Here is a 15000-nt window from a genome sequence, read left to right as displayed (position 1 = left end):
TTAATTTGTTCCCACTTTTCCAGCTCAGGATTTGTATTGGTAATCACTTGATTTGGAGCGCACTTTGGAATGAATAAGCACGAGTAACGTTTTTCAAAGACGAACAAAATTGCACGAGCCCTGCGTCTCGTGCAATTTGTAGTCTGAGAAAACAAATTGCACGTGACAAATCATGCGATTTCTCATTAATAATATACAGGAAAAAAACTGAGATGGTTAAAGGGACTATGCTATGCCACGCAAAATTATGTAATTTCATGACACCCAAAATACCCAAAAAGCATCATAATGAAACATTGCAATAACCATTAAAATCGTTGAAAAACATAAAAGAAATACAACAAAAGAGAAAATAAGCATGGATGGACACAAACGGACAAGATTGAAACGGATCGCATTGGGGTAATCTTGAAAAAAAGTCGGCCCAATGTTTCTCAAGTTTATGGCAAATCGCCTGAAAAAAGGTTGTTTTCACTCAGAACCATCTTGTTTGTGTTATAGCGATAATTTTATCAGTAAAGGATTCTACATTACCATTTTCAAGTTTTAAACACATTGACCAATAAGAAATGATTCGTTGATTACTTCTTTTTGCACTGAATTACCTCTTTCCTGCACTATTTGACCTGTAAACTGCAGTTCTCTTAGCGAATCAGAATGGAGTAAATTTTTTACGTGTCTTAACTACTCCAAGGATAATTAGCTTCCCTTTTATAGTCCTATACCTATCAACAAGATATGTAATATAATACATTGGCATATGACAGTTTGCAATGAACAAATCGGATAACCTGTAAAGTGCAACCCTACCCCTTCAATAAATGCCACTAAGAGAGATTTTACTCTGTCTAAGGCCAAACGATTAAATTATGCGTCATTGGGGAACCACACCGGTGCGAATTAAACGGTTGACAAGAACACCAGCTCACTCAAATGTCTTCTTCAGTCCTTTTCCTCCCACTTCCAAAGCAAAAAGAATTTACTCCCCAATGGGGATCCCTTTAGGTGCGAAAGGGATAAACTATGGCCCGTTTCTAACACCGCCTTCTCGGGCTGAAGATTGTCTGTTTAAGGATAACCGGTTATGGCATTCGTAAAAACCAATAGCTACCAATGCGATTATGTTTACTTTTTTTTGGACACGAACACTTATCAGAATAAATATCAATCAGCCGCAAGAAGCGAGGCAACCCGCACGAAAAAACTTTTTTACCTTTGAGCAGTTTTCCACGTTCTCAAACATCTGGAACGCTTCGGAGACAGTAACGAGACTGCGAGGACAAGTACTGGCCAGTTTGGGTTGCCGGTGACATTTCCGCTATCTCACGCACAACTCTTGGTCAGCCAATTCAAGTATTTCTTTCTTCGAGAGAGAAATAATCGCAGAGTTTTGAACGGATTGCAATTCTCACTTGTTATTAGCTTAAAGAGCCGATTCAACAGAAAATTTGCTATATGTGCATCATAATCATTAATGACTCATTAATTTTTTAAAAACAAACATTGGCTATCGCATTTACTCGGCAACACTCAAGGCAACTTGGCATGTCGCTATCAATCTTTCGTACACGCGACATCGACCTTGTAGAACGTGTTGTTCGCCCGACGGACATTTGAGAAGCCACGGCAAAACGTCGATATCAGTAACTAGTTTCTCCTTTCGTTCGCAAAAATTTGCAAGATGAATATAATTGAAGAACTACACCATGATTGGAACCAATGAAACCGGGTTTTTTGGCATTTTTTACTTAAAATGCCTACTTTTAGCATGGTTGGCACATATTCTCTTTGGCGGTTTCCAAGCCACCATTTAAGAGAATTTGACAACCCAGCTTAATTGGTTCTTTTCCGATGAGGAAACGAAAAAATGAAAAACCAAAAATACTCTCAGGCGCCATCAGGAAATAGTGCTTCAATTGACGTGATCCTAGCCATGTTTTAAACAAATGAAAATAATACGTATTGCTTTACTCGGTAACACTCAAAGCAACTTGGCATATCGCTAAAATATCTTTCGTACACGCGACATTGACCTTGTAGAACTTGTTGAACTGTTGTTCGCGCAACGGACATTTAAGAAGCCACGGCTAAACGTCAGTGTCTAGTTTCTCCTTTCGTTCGCAAAAATTTGCAAGATGAATATAATTGAAGAACCACATGATGATTGGAGCCAATGAAACCGGATTTTTTGGCATTTTTTATTTAAAATGCCAACTTATAGCATGGTTGGCACATATTCTCTTTGGCGGTTTCCAGGCCACCATTTAAGAGCATTTGATAACCCAGCTTAATTGGTTCTTTTCCGATGAGGAAAACAAAAAATGAAAACCAAAATACCCTCAGGTGCCATCAGGAAATAGCGCTTTCATTGACGGGATCCTAGCCATGTCTTAAACAAATGAAAATAATTTTTCAAAAGTACAGCTGAAGCCCTCAGGCTTCAGACTTTTCAAAAGTTTGAAAAACACTTACATCACATTAGCTTATCTTCAAAACCGACATATTGTTGGTAGCTTTTGGAATCTGTTTGGATGATGCGTGCATGGTTCAGGGGCACCCAACGAGAATATAGTTCAAATCCACTTAAACATAGCATTGTGAAACGTTTTTTGGTATTTAACGGTAAATATGGGCATATTTTTATCCCCTAAAAATGTTTCATCTGTTCGGATTTCCTAGCTGAAAGTCTAGTGATCCGAAAATTATCGGGATCAAAATTTACCTTTTCGAAAATTTCAGCCAGAAAAAAGGCTCCCGAAAATTCTAGGTGACCTTTTTAGGGTACAAATCCGTTAAAAATAAGCAATTGTACCAGTTTTTAGATGTTCGAAAATCCTAGGACAGGTAGGCAAGCAAGAAATTTTACAGCAAATGTTCCGAAAATTCTAGATCTCAAAGCGTCTTCCGAACAGATATTTACCGAAAATTGACGTTGGGTGCCCCTGATGGTTAGGTTAAACTTTCCGATTCAATACTATAAATTTACAGACCGATTTCACGTAATTCAATTACCAGATTAACGTTCCATGCAACATTGTTGATTTAGTTGAACGATATTTTGGAACGTTTACTGAGTATATCTCAAGTTGGATAACTTTGTGTAAACACGAAGTTTTCGTTCGCGTGATGGATAATGGCCAATATATTTTATATAGAACTGATGTATCAGTAAAAATATCATATACGTGGCCGATACGAAATGAAAGTTCGAGAGATAAGCCAGTTAGATAAGCATTTAAAGGGGCAGTGTCACGCTATTTTAGTCAAACTTCAAAGCACTAACTGACGTCTTTGCATCAATGAAGACCAAAAAATAATGCTGTCATTTTGTTACCAGTTTCCATGATTGAAGTGCACTGAAGCTATTCTTTTTTATTTGCGGCCAAGGATTGAGAGGATGGAAATGGATTGAAACTTGAAAAAAATGGACAATTTGTAGACGCTGTCTTCAGAAAGTCGCCAAAAATTAAATACGAATAGCTCTTTGTGCCATAAATATATTTCATATCCCCTCAGTAGCTGGTAAGGAATGTTGAACGAGTGAGCATAAGTAACATGACAGTGCCCCTTTAAGCAGTTGCAAGCAAGCGTGGAAAAATCCAGGCTTGGACGGGTCTTGAACCAAGTCAGCTGGGAACTGGTCAATCGCTAGTTGAAGTTATATCCCGTTTTCCGGCGATTTCTCGTGGAAGCAGTCTAAATTTCCGTATCTTCATCGGAAAAGGCCGAGAAACAAGCTGGGATGTCAAATGCTGTAAAATGTTTGCCTTGAAAGCGCCAAAGAGAATGTGATGCCAACCATGTTATATACCGCCTTTAGAAAGTTATAACTGCTACAAAATCCCGTTTCATTGGTTCCATTCATCTCAGTGTAGTTTCTTAAGATTTTTGCAAACCGAAAGGAGAAATTGCTAGTCACCGATATCGACGTCCTTGGTGTAGCTTCTTAAATGTCTGTGTAAAAATGATAATTATTTCATCTGCATGCCAAGTGGGCTTTGAATATTAAAAGCAAAAGCGATTGCCAACTCAGTTTCAATTTATATATAAATTTGATGATAGTAATGATTATGGAACATATGCAGAAAATACCCCGGAAGCTGCAGTATGTGCGTTCTACATTGAAATGATGAAAATGCGCGGTTCGTAGAAGACGTAAGCACATGGCGAGCAATGAATTTATTTTTCTCCACATCAGACTGAATTATTCTTGAGTAAGCAGTTGACATTTTACACATTGAACAAACTGGAATAACTGCGCAGCGATAACAATAATAACGCGGAGTTTAATTTTTGAACAACATTCTGGCGCAATGGAAAATGTAACCGAGTTAATGGAACATGGCCAAATGCGGGTTGCCCAGCTTTGCGCTCAAACTGCTTTCAACACTTTTAAGAAACGATTGAGTCTACAACAATGTATCACCAAGCAGCTATGTTATGGTTTCAACGGCAATGGCACTGTTTTTCACGAAAACAGCAATCGTTGTTTGACAAAATGCGCTCAATATTGTGGCATAACAGGTTACCATGGCAAAAACCGATTCATATAAAAACACCCTATTATGATATTTTGTCCTAAAATGCATATATCTCAAAAACGAGCTCAGTCACTTCGATATTCTTATTACTAGAAAATAATGAGCATGCTAAATCGAAACACTTAGTAAAGTTTAAAACAATTATCTGGAGCTGATTCAGAGTTTCCTTCACCTTGGCCTTTCTGTTGCTATATAGTGCTCTATTCTTGGGCTGCATGTGACGTCACAAAAACATAAAATACAAAACTAAAGAGCCCGCTTTTGAGTTTTTATCTTGATCAGCTACAAGAGGTTTTAAAAATGTATCTGTTTGCATGTTTTCAGCTCGGTACCGTGCTTCGTTTCGAAAATAGAGCATTTGAATTTCAGAGTTTTTCAAAGTGTGTGACAAGTTGACGGCTTTCGAAAAACATGCCAGTTGCATAAAAACATCGATTTCCCGCGTGTTTTTGTGGCCTAAACAGCCAATATACTAGGAGACGTGTCTATACGAATGTTTGCTAGCTCATTATACAGCAGAAAGTGTTAAAGACAACCAAACTAAATTCCAGATGTTTCTACAGATTTCCAGCCGCCCTGTTGGTGTACTTGAGCAGTACATCAACATGGCGCCTCCATACTAAACTATACAAATTTGAGTAAAAAATTTCGCCGAATAACTCAAGTACGGAATATCGCACAACCCTGAGACTTGGACCCGTTGTTTATTTATTCCTCTTCTATAACATTTCCATTTCTTGACTCAGTCTCTTCAATGATAAGCGATTTATCTTTTCACTTGCGTGACGTGCAACCCAAGAATTACGCCACCGTGACAATAATGAGTGCAACCTGAAGAGCAAAAAGGGCAACTTCATATTGTACTAAGACATTGTCCAGATGCGAAGTAAAAAGGGTTGTAGAGCTAATCCTTGTTAGCATCACCCAACTAATGGACTAATGCAAATCCTGCATTTTAATTGGCTGCGCTACTGGAGGACTATTAGCAACAGAGAAGCGAAAAGCGTGACGCTTTCTTTCGTTTTATTCCCAAATAAACATTTATTCAACTTGCATTTGCTAACTTTATTACTGCCTTTATGTCCGACTAACTGGGTGATACTAAAACAATTAGAGCCTGAGTTTGACAACTTTTTCCAGTTGGCGCCAAGGGAAAAATACGGCTTTCAAATTCATTGCTATTGCGACTTCTCATTAGACTTCGCTAATGTATTTGAATTTACGCACAGACACTGAATCTATCGCTCACGCGTCCAGACGTCTCTTCTCGGGGAGGATACCCGAACTTGAGTGAGCGGCGATAATGGAGCCTTTTCATGCAGTCGCCGTTGCTTATTAGTAACGACGGCAACGTCACAAAAGAAATAGGTACGCAATGCGTATATGTGTGGGCTTTGCTGCTTCCTGCAAAGGTTAACCACACTGGCATCGCATCCCCTCCGCCTTACCCTGATACTCCTTCCCTACTTCGTACATTGTACTCTTCATCTATCCATCAAAATGCTTCTATGTAAACTGTGAACTCCTCATATATTGGTTTGTTTCCAGCTTTCCAGCTGCAAATCGTGGACATAAGTCACCAAAAACAAAAGGCAACAAGATGGCCGCAACTTCTTTTTAACGCGCTAGTACCCAAGCCTCCGCAAACTCTTACAGAGCACGTGACTACTTTCGTACCGACAGAGCCCTCTGTTGCCAACTTAGTGTGGCAAAGCCCACGCAAAAAAGGTTAAAAGAAGGAAAAGAAAGTAGTTCTGCACGTGCGGCACGCCGGCATTTTAGAAAATTTCTTTTGCCGTACCGTTCAAACCAAATATGCAACGAAAATATTAAATGGGTTTTTGACAAATGTTGTATAATGTTGTTTGATTGAATGAAACCTTCACGTTCTATCTTTACTTTAAAACCGTTCGTACCAAAACGTTTATGGGACAGTTCTCCTGTATTGTACAATGTGCTAAACAAGACGGAATAATCGATCACGGGAGCGATAAGTTATACTCTGAATTAGCGTTTTCATTGCCGTAACTGCTGTCGTTGCTTTAACCCCTCAAAAACGTGAAATGACGTAATAAAGGCTTTGATGACAACGTGAGTAAACGACAGTCGATGTTTATTCTATTTAAATACCTCAACGGCGTTCGTTTCGATCGTGTTCCAGTTATTTCGCCACAACAGTGTAAAACGCGAACAAGATGGAATAATCGCAGAAAAGTCAGCGAATCAGTGATTAGTTTAATGCTGTTGGCGTTGCCCCTGCACTTTCGATACTTATGGTCCTTAATCTGAATTTAAGAGGCTAGAAACTCGTCGTCCGTCAGGTGCAAAAAGATGCATAAAGATCCTTCGTTGAAAAGATTCAAAAGGTCATGTCAAGCGTTTTTTTCCCAATTGGATTTGATTTCGTTTTGACGAAAAGCGCATGTCCCTTCAAGTATCTACGATTTTCATTATTTCCAGTTTACCTTATCCAATTGATCAAACAACCCTTGAAACAACTATGACTTAAAAACCATAGCTACAATAATTGCCTTACCACTATCGATCAGTCAAGAAAGCGCGCAAAATCCACTTTCAAAGTGACTGCTGTCTTCGAAACTTTTGAACCGTCAGAAAGAAGTTTTGATATATAGATCAGGGATATCATAAACAGCACTTTAAAAAAATTGATTTTTCAAAAACACTCAAGACATGCGATCTGCAACCACAGGACTCAATCTTAATACCTGAGCTAAGAGAAGCTCCCTTTGTGAGAAACTCATTTGATAACATTCCAAATGCACCCTTTTTATCTTGCGAAGGCCGAACTCTAAACGGTTAAGAATAGTCATTTTCACAAGATATCTTATTACCATTTAAGGTTTAACACAATTTAAATGCGTTTACATTAAGGTGGCAGTTGCAACAAGCACTTAAACAAGCCTTAATGGTAAAGACCTGTAAAGGTGGATAAATTTGCGTTAGTCTCGAAATAAGTCAAGCAACTATTTAATATAGTGGGAACTCTAAGATGTGGCAATTTTGGGATAAAACGTAGCAAAGAGAAGTCTTAACAGTTCCAATTTTGAAGTCCGAGTCTTTAAATACTTTTTGTTTTTCTTTGAATGTTAGGGGTTTTTTTTGCTTCCCTGAGATGTATACGATAATGCTTGTTATTGTAATAATCGAACTTTTAAAGGAAAGTTCTAGTGCAGATGTTCAGGATATCAATAACCTTCAAGCGACACTTGTCTCAGCTTTGTCAGCTTTGAGCATGACGTCTTAATGGAATATGTTTCAAAAAGCATTACACGAATACAAAAGAAAGTTTGAGAATTAGACCTGGCCCAGTTTAACGAAAAACAGGCAGATCGCTTTTTACGTCTATCTGAATATGAAGGCAAATCGGGAATAAAGGCAAATCAGAAATAACGGACCTTTAACGAAAGCAGCGGGCGTCGATTAGCTTCTTAGAGTTCGATTGCCGAAATGGCAAAAATATCGGCCTACGGCATCATTTGATTATCATAATCCGTACTTTGTCATTCTTCAGTTATGTTACCCGCAGGTTTAAACTCCTCACGCAACCTTGCCTCAAGAAACTTATAGGGGCTAGTGAGGAGAATTTGCTCAAGTTGTTGACGTATTTTTGTTACCTGTATCGGCTCTCCTTACTGGTTAACTTTTTCTGTTTTCCCTTCAATTCGTTGTTATAAAGGGATATGGCCCAAGGTCAAATAATGGAGCTAAGACAGGCCCAGCAAGCTGCCGTGTAAAGAATAAGAGAATATATCATGCAGTGTAAAAGAACTAAGAGAGAGAATATGAAATAAATGCGACGGGGAAAAAAGAAGTTGAGATTCTGAAATTCATAAGGAAAAAATCTACGAATCTGAAAAGCACAGGAAAAAGGCAGACATAAGGAACCCACGTTCTTTGATTGGACATTGCCGCCTCTCATGGCGTAGGATTTATCATGCATCCTGACACAGAAAAAAGGTGCTAGGGACAGCCCCCATTAAAAAAAAATCATCATAAAGATACGAATGAATTGTGAAGAGGAAATACCAACTTCCATCATATTCTATGAAACTTTTAATAATGCAAATTCAGAAATCGAAAAGGAAAAATAATTCCTTTAAATAAGAACCTTTAAGACTTTTTTGTCTTGTGTTAGAGACATAAATGAACTCATCATGGATCACGCAGATTAGCATGGGAAACTTAATTATCTCAGCCCACATGATGGTCACCAGCAAACTCAAATGACCTCATCCCCAGGGCTTCTCGTAGCTCTCCCGACGACTGGAGCCACCATGTTGAAGGCCGAGAAGACGCTGGGGATGAAGTTGGAAGTGTAAATCACAAACACCTTATTCCAAGTCAAACACAGCCCAACACAGACGTGGTACAAATGGAAAGATCTTGATTAGTATCCTCACAGAAATTTCTCTATACGCTTTCATGCAGTTAAGAAGATACAACTTCGAACTACTGCACGTGCCTCTCGACATATTCAGCCGTCACTAAGAGCTATAGGTGTGGAAAAATATCATGCCGCGCACCGCGCACCGGTGGCTCAGTTGGTTGAGCACCGGGCTGTCACGCGGGAGGTCGTGAGTTCAACTCCGGCCGGACCAACACTCAGGGTCTTTAAATAACTGAGGAGAAAGTGCTGCCTTTGTAATTACATCTGCAAATGGTTAGACTCTCTAGTCTTCTCGGATAAGGACGATAAGCCGGAGGTCCCGTCTCACAACTCTTCAATGCAATGTTTATAATCCTGTGGGACGTAAAAGAACCCGCACACTTGTCGCAAAGAGTAGGGCATGTAGTTCCCGGTGTTGTGGTCTGTCTTCTGTGGTGTATCATGGTTGGGAGGGTAAATGCTCGGAGATATTAGCTACACCAAGCTACTCTAAAATCCGAAGGTAAATAAAGATATATGATGATATGCCGTTCCACCACAGTAGCTCCAGACGTAAACAAGCGGAACAAAAGACCTTTTCTCCCGCGAATCTGTTGCTTGAACGCGAATTCGCTCAAGAAGAAAATCAATGAGCTTGCCGCTTTTATGGCTGTTAACAAAGTCCACCTGGCAGCCGTCATTGAGTCGTGGTTTTGTGACGACAATGAGGACGCCCAGGTGTCGATTGGTGGTTGTGTGGTCCATCGCAAGGACAGGATGCAATGTCGTGGCGGAGGTGTCTGTGTCTACGTCTCGGATCAGCTTCCAGCAAAGCGCTGCCTGGATCTAGGACACCCTGGGTTGGAGTGTATGTGGCTATGGATTCGACCACCGCGTTTACCTCGGCCAGTGTCAACTATAGCTGTGTGCGTCGTGTATTGTCCACCTGACAAGAGCGCGCGCAAGAGCAAAGGGATCTGTGTGAATATCTCGTGGCAACCTCTGACTCAATAAGATCCAGATATCCTGATTGTGAAGTTATCATACTAGGCGATTTCAACCATCTAAATATAGATGATTTAGTTGGGGGTAGCGATCTTAAACAGGTTGTAAACCGTCCAACGACACGCGATTCTATCCTGGCCTACATAACAACGCAACGAACTTGCAGAGTTTTAATGAGTCACCCGACATTTTTGCTCCTCTTGGGAAGTCTGATCATAACTCAATTATGTGGACGCCCAAAGATAGTTATAACTCACACAACAAAGAGCTAATAAAAAAGCGTCAGCAGGCATTCCATTCTGGTAACACTCAGATGTGGCGCATTTACAGGCGGAAAGTCCTGAAGGAGGTCAGCGACAGAAAGAAGAACTTCTACGCGGATGATGTCCGCCAGTGGTGGCGCAAAATCAACACAATGTCTGGGCGCTCTAAAAGCTCCTCCCAGTTCACTCTTGAACGCGACGGTGTAGTACTGTCGGAGAGTGAACTTGCAGAGTGTTTGAATCACTACTTTGCAAATGTGGCGCGTGACATTCCACCACTATAGGCATGTCATCTCTCCCAGCATATTTCCCACCGAATGAGAGAGTGCCTTGGTGCACCCTCATGAAGTTTGTAAAAAGCTCCTGAGCATACAGCCCAATAAGGCCACGAGTCATGACAAAATACCACCTCGAATCACCAAAGAACTTATGAACTAGCTGAACCAGTTACAACTATTTTTTACTTCATCTCTCTCTGCTGGAGTCGTCCCGAGTATATGAAAGGAATCTAACATAACTCCCATCCCGAAGGTAAAGTAGCCTCAAAATGAAGGGAATATCCGACCTATTTCCCTAACACCTATTCCATCTATAGTTCTGGAAGACTTTGTGGTCACCTGGATGATCGAGAAAGTTGGTGAGTATAATTATGCTCGCCAGTTTGGTAGCCTCGAAGGATCTTCCACCACCTATTGCCTACTCGACCTAATTCACAATTGGCTCTCTGAGCTAGAGAATCCTGGCTGCTATCTAAGGGCTTGTTTCTTGGAATTCAGCAAGGCCTTTGACAGGATCAGCCATACTATAGTGATCACCAAGCTTATACAGTTGGGAGTACGTCGCTCTATAATTCCATGGATATGTAGTTTTCTAACAGAGCGGAGGCAATGCGTCAAGCTCGGTCAGAGTACCTCTCAATCGCTCCCTGTTAACGCTGGGGTCCCTCAAAGGACTAAACTCCACCCCATATTGTTTGTCTTCATGATAAACGATCTAAAATTGACACATCCGCGCTGTTCGTACCTGAAGCACGTCGATGACGTGACTATCACAGAGGTTTTACCGGCGCGTGCGACCTCAACGCTTCAATCTGAGCTTGACGCACTCGATTCCTGGGCTGATAAAAAAAAACATTGTCCATTTTCGCCGCCATATTGAACATTTTCCACAAGCTCTAGCTTTGAATGGCAGTGCACTTGAAACCGTCGAAGCCTACAAAGTTCATGTCAACGAAATAGTAGGCAAGGCCTCCAAACGACTACGTATTTTACGAGTGCTAAAGCGCAGTGGCACACCTCCACATGATCTCCTTCGAGTTCACATTGCACTTATTAGGTCTGGAGTACTGTTGCCCTGTGTGGCATTCTCCTCTTTATGTCCACCTCTCAGAAAGAATCGAGAAAGTGCAAAAAACGTGCGTTACGCATCATTTTTCCTGCCTCCCACTACGAAGACGCTTTGAAGCTGTCTGGCAGCACGAGTCTGGGCGCACGACGTCACGTCTTGTGTGCGAAAACGAAACGATTGAAAGGATCACGTCCGCTCCCTACGCTTTAACGATAGGCCATCGCTGATGAAATGTAAAACACAGCGCTTTAAGAAAAGCTTCTTCCCCTACATGGTCCCATAAAGCTCATGGTCTCTAGCTGGATATTTCCCAACATTATTATTTATCTGTAGTAAACTTTTTATCACATCGAAATTGTAGGCTGTAAATTCAGAGTAATTTAAAAATGTAAAATATGTAAATTCAAAGTAATTTTAAAATGTAATGCCGAGTCTCCATCAAGTTGACAAATTATAATTTTACTAGTTTATTCTTATATAATGTAATAACGCAATTCGCTTCATGCGCGACGTGTTATAATAAATTGCTATTATTATTATTATTAATATTATATTATTATTATTATTATTATTGTTTTTTATTATGAATTTTCCTTTTCTGCTCTAAATCAAGCGCCGTTGCGACCAGTGTCATTTTTTAGGAACTATCACCCCCTTGTCATATCAAAAATACTGAAATAGTCACGAAGCGATTAAAATAACGCCAATTTATATTTTGAGATGACGTTTCGTTGCCATCGCCGTTGTCGTTCCTTAAGCTCCCTAATATCATTTGTCAAAAGAGGAAAAAAAATTGTGCTGCACGTGCGACGCACATTTTAGGTCGTACAATGTATTTCTGCCGTACTCTGCTTGACAACCACGTGAAATCACCAAATTTGAGGTTTTGTCGACAACGTGAGCATGCAGCATGCAAAGGGCGGTTTTCAATTTCTATTTTTACCCTGAAACCGCTCGTACCAATTTATTTTTGGGGTACTTCGCCTACACTGTGCGACATGAACGAGATGGACTTACCATAGAGCAAAGTTATATGAATTTGAGGTGACATTTTCGTGGACGTCGCCGTAGAAGATCTGGATAAATCGCGAAATTATTTTGAAGATTTGCTTCAAAGGACGTCGCCGCCGACGCACTACTTACTTACCCTCCTTAATCTCATTACAAATGCTAATTTTTTGAGATAGAGATTAGCAAAAGAAACTTCCATAACAAAAAATAACATCGCTTGAAAACGATACGAAAGTGGTTTAGGAAGTGACGATTTTTTTCACTCGCACGAAAACACAGGTCTGAACAAGTTCTTGGGTCTCTGATTCCTAATTACTCGAGAAATCAATAAAAAAGATCTATTAAACAATATCGAAGACCATTTCATTGACAGCTCAAGCGCGGGGTTTTCGAAGGGAAAACCCGCGCAAACTACAGAGAACAAACAACAAGTCTGCTTACCACTTGGAAGAGTGCAAGGTAGCCATGTTGAATTTTGTCAACATTCAAGTCAACGAGTTTCTTTGGCGTTCTTTAAGTTTGCATTTGTACGGAAAGAAGGCGGAACATGATTTCAAAAAATCGTGTAAAAGAAGGATTTTTAAAAAAACGCAACAGCGGACAGATGTGGCGGTGTCTTAACAGTTAAAATTATTTTACGAAATTACTTTCAGCCAATTAAGTACAATTTCCTTTAGGGAGTGAGACAATCTATCAGGAAAGGATAAACGCCGCAGGCGTGTATACTAAAATCATAAATATTCCTTTCATTTATATGACTAAGAAAATAAATAAAGGCACAAAAGTTTTGGCTCAATCACTAAAAGTTGTAAATTTTCATTTCAATTCTCAGAAATTCGACTGGTAAAACTGCTGCATCAAGTAAAAAGAGCGCTTTTTAGTTGGCCCTAAAATCCACATTTTTAATGCCCCGTTCTGTCAGTATTTTAGGCTTTTAAATACTCTGATGCGATCACTTATTAAAGCTTGCGTTGTCATAATAAGTTTACATAAAAGAAACGTTGGCAGTACTTTCACAAATAACTAAATATTTTACCTAGTTTTCAGCTTCATGTCCTACCGACAGCTGTGGTCAGAACCCTCCAGCTATTTACAAAATATGATCTGAATGCGAAGAAATTGACCTTTTCAAACTATTCTTTATGGCCATTACCATGACGCAAAAATTATGTCAAACAAATTTATAATACCACCTGAAAGTAATATCATTCATAGGTCTCTATCTTGCAACAATAAAATCTTCTATTTTTTTCTTGTATAAGTTGTCATCTCTCTCTGTTTAGCGCATCTGCGACGATTTGTTCAAATCCTTCTGTGTTGCTTAACCGAATTATTATCAGAAATAAACTCTCCCTCGCTTTCTAAAAAAAGATGTCTCTTGAATGTATACAAATATATCATCTCATTCAGCTTTTGAGTCAGCATAACTTAACGCCTGTTTGTTCAAGCCCGGCCTACAAATTTACGACATCATTCCACTGGTAGGAACGCCGCTTCGCTCTGTACCGCAGCTGGCCAGGTTTTGGGATTTATAGACAGAAACAACATTTGCAACTATATACCTCGAAAAGCATCTCACAAGCAACACTGAAACGTAATTACAGCTTCGTATGCATTGTCCCAAGCACCTGGGTGACTTGGGTGGTTGTATTCAAAGGCCAAAACAGTTAAAGAGCTAACCGGGCGAAACCACGCAATCAACACCACGGGGAGGGTGTATTTTCAGATTTGGTTCAGGCAGCGGTGTTGTGAAAACTACTGGCATTCGGCCAAAGACTTAAATGACACAGACAGATGTTGGCATGGAAATGAGCGTTCCTCGGAAAAACGCGGTAAAGAATGACAAGGCTTCTCAGTAGTTTCAATTTTTGACCGCCCTAAAATAGTTTCACAATAAGAGAAACGGGAAAACTACGCACCTTAACTCAATTAAATAGAATACCTGTCTCTTATGTATCGCTCCAATAAGCGCAAGCCTCCTCTGCGGAAGCCTTTTCGAAAAGTTTAAAATAGATTAGAAATAAAAAGAAAGTAAAGGACACAATTTCATTTTTTGCGTTGAAAAGAAATCGGCCATCCAATCTCGTTTTGACTATAAACATAACAACACAGGACATCGAGCAAACCTATAATTTTGTGTACGGATCAGCAACTACTATACGAGCGAACACACAGCTGTCAGTTGACCAATTATTAACGAACCAGCTCGTGCTCAAGTTCTTAATTGTGCAACGAAAAGAAGATACTTTAAGATCAGTTCAATGATACGAGCCTACCTTCCGTCCGAAGTCTGGAACAAGTACAGTGTTCCTGCAAACGTCAAGTAAGCAGCTACGGCAAAGCGGCAAGACTGATCAACACTTTCCAAAGTAATGTATGTTTTAAGTATTTGCATAATAAGGAATGTGATTGGCGTTTGTATGAGAACAGAGATAACCTACATTTG

General features: G+C 39.9%; 1 protein-coding gene across 4 annotated transcripts in view; it reads right to left on the bottom strand.

Annotated features, from left to right (window-relative positions):
* The window catches only part of LOC138043666 (adenosine receptor A2b-like), a 25625-nt gene extending 12501 nt beyond the window's left edge, over positions 1 to 13124 (bottom strand). Inside the window, exons 1-2 of one of the 4 annotated variants that reach the window (XM_068890041.1) lie at positions 1214 to 1414; positions 606 to 725 (exon numbers count right to left, since the gene is read on the bottom strand). The gene's annotated coding sequence lies outside the window, so the exon portion shown is untranslated. Of the gene's footprint in view, positions 1 to 605; positions 726 to 1213; positions 1415 to 12560; positions 12639 to 12995 lie in introns of those variants that run through there. The other 3 variants (XM_068890044.1, XM_068890045.1, XM_068890042.1) reach the window with 3 other exon arrangements.
* Positions 13125 to 15000: the final 1876 nt, after the last annotated feature.

This window comes from Montipora capricornis, chromosome 3, assembly GCF_036669925.1.
Source record: "Montipora capricornis isolate CH-2021 chromosome 3, ASM3666992v2, whole genome shotgun sequence".
Lineage (NCBI taxonomy): Eukaryota > Metazoa > Cnidaria > Anthozoa > Scleractinia > Acroporidae > Montipora > Montipora capricornis.
This window is presented reverse-complemented; position numbering and strand designations above follow the sequence as displayed.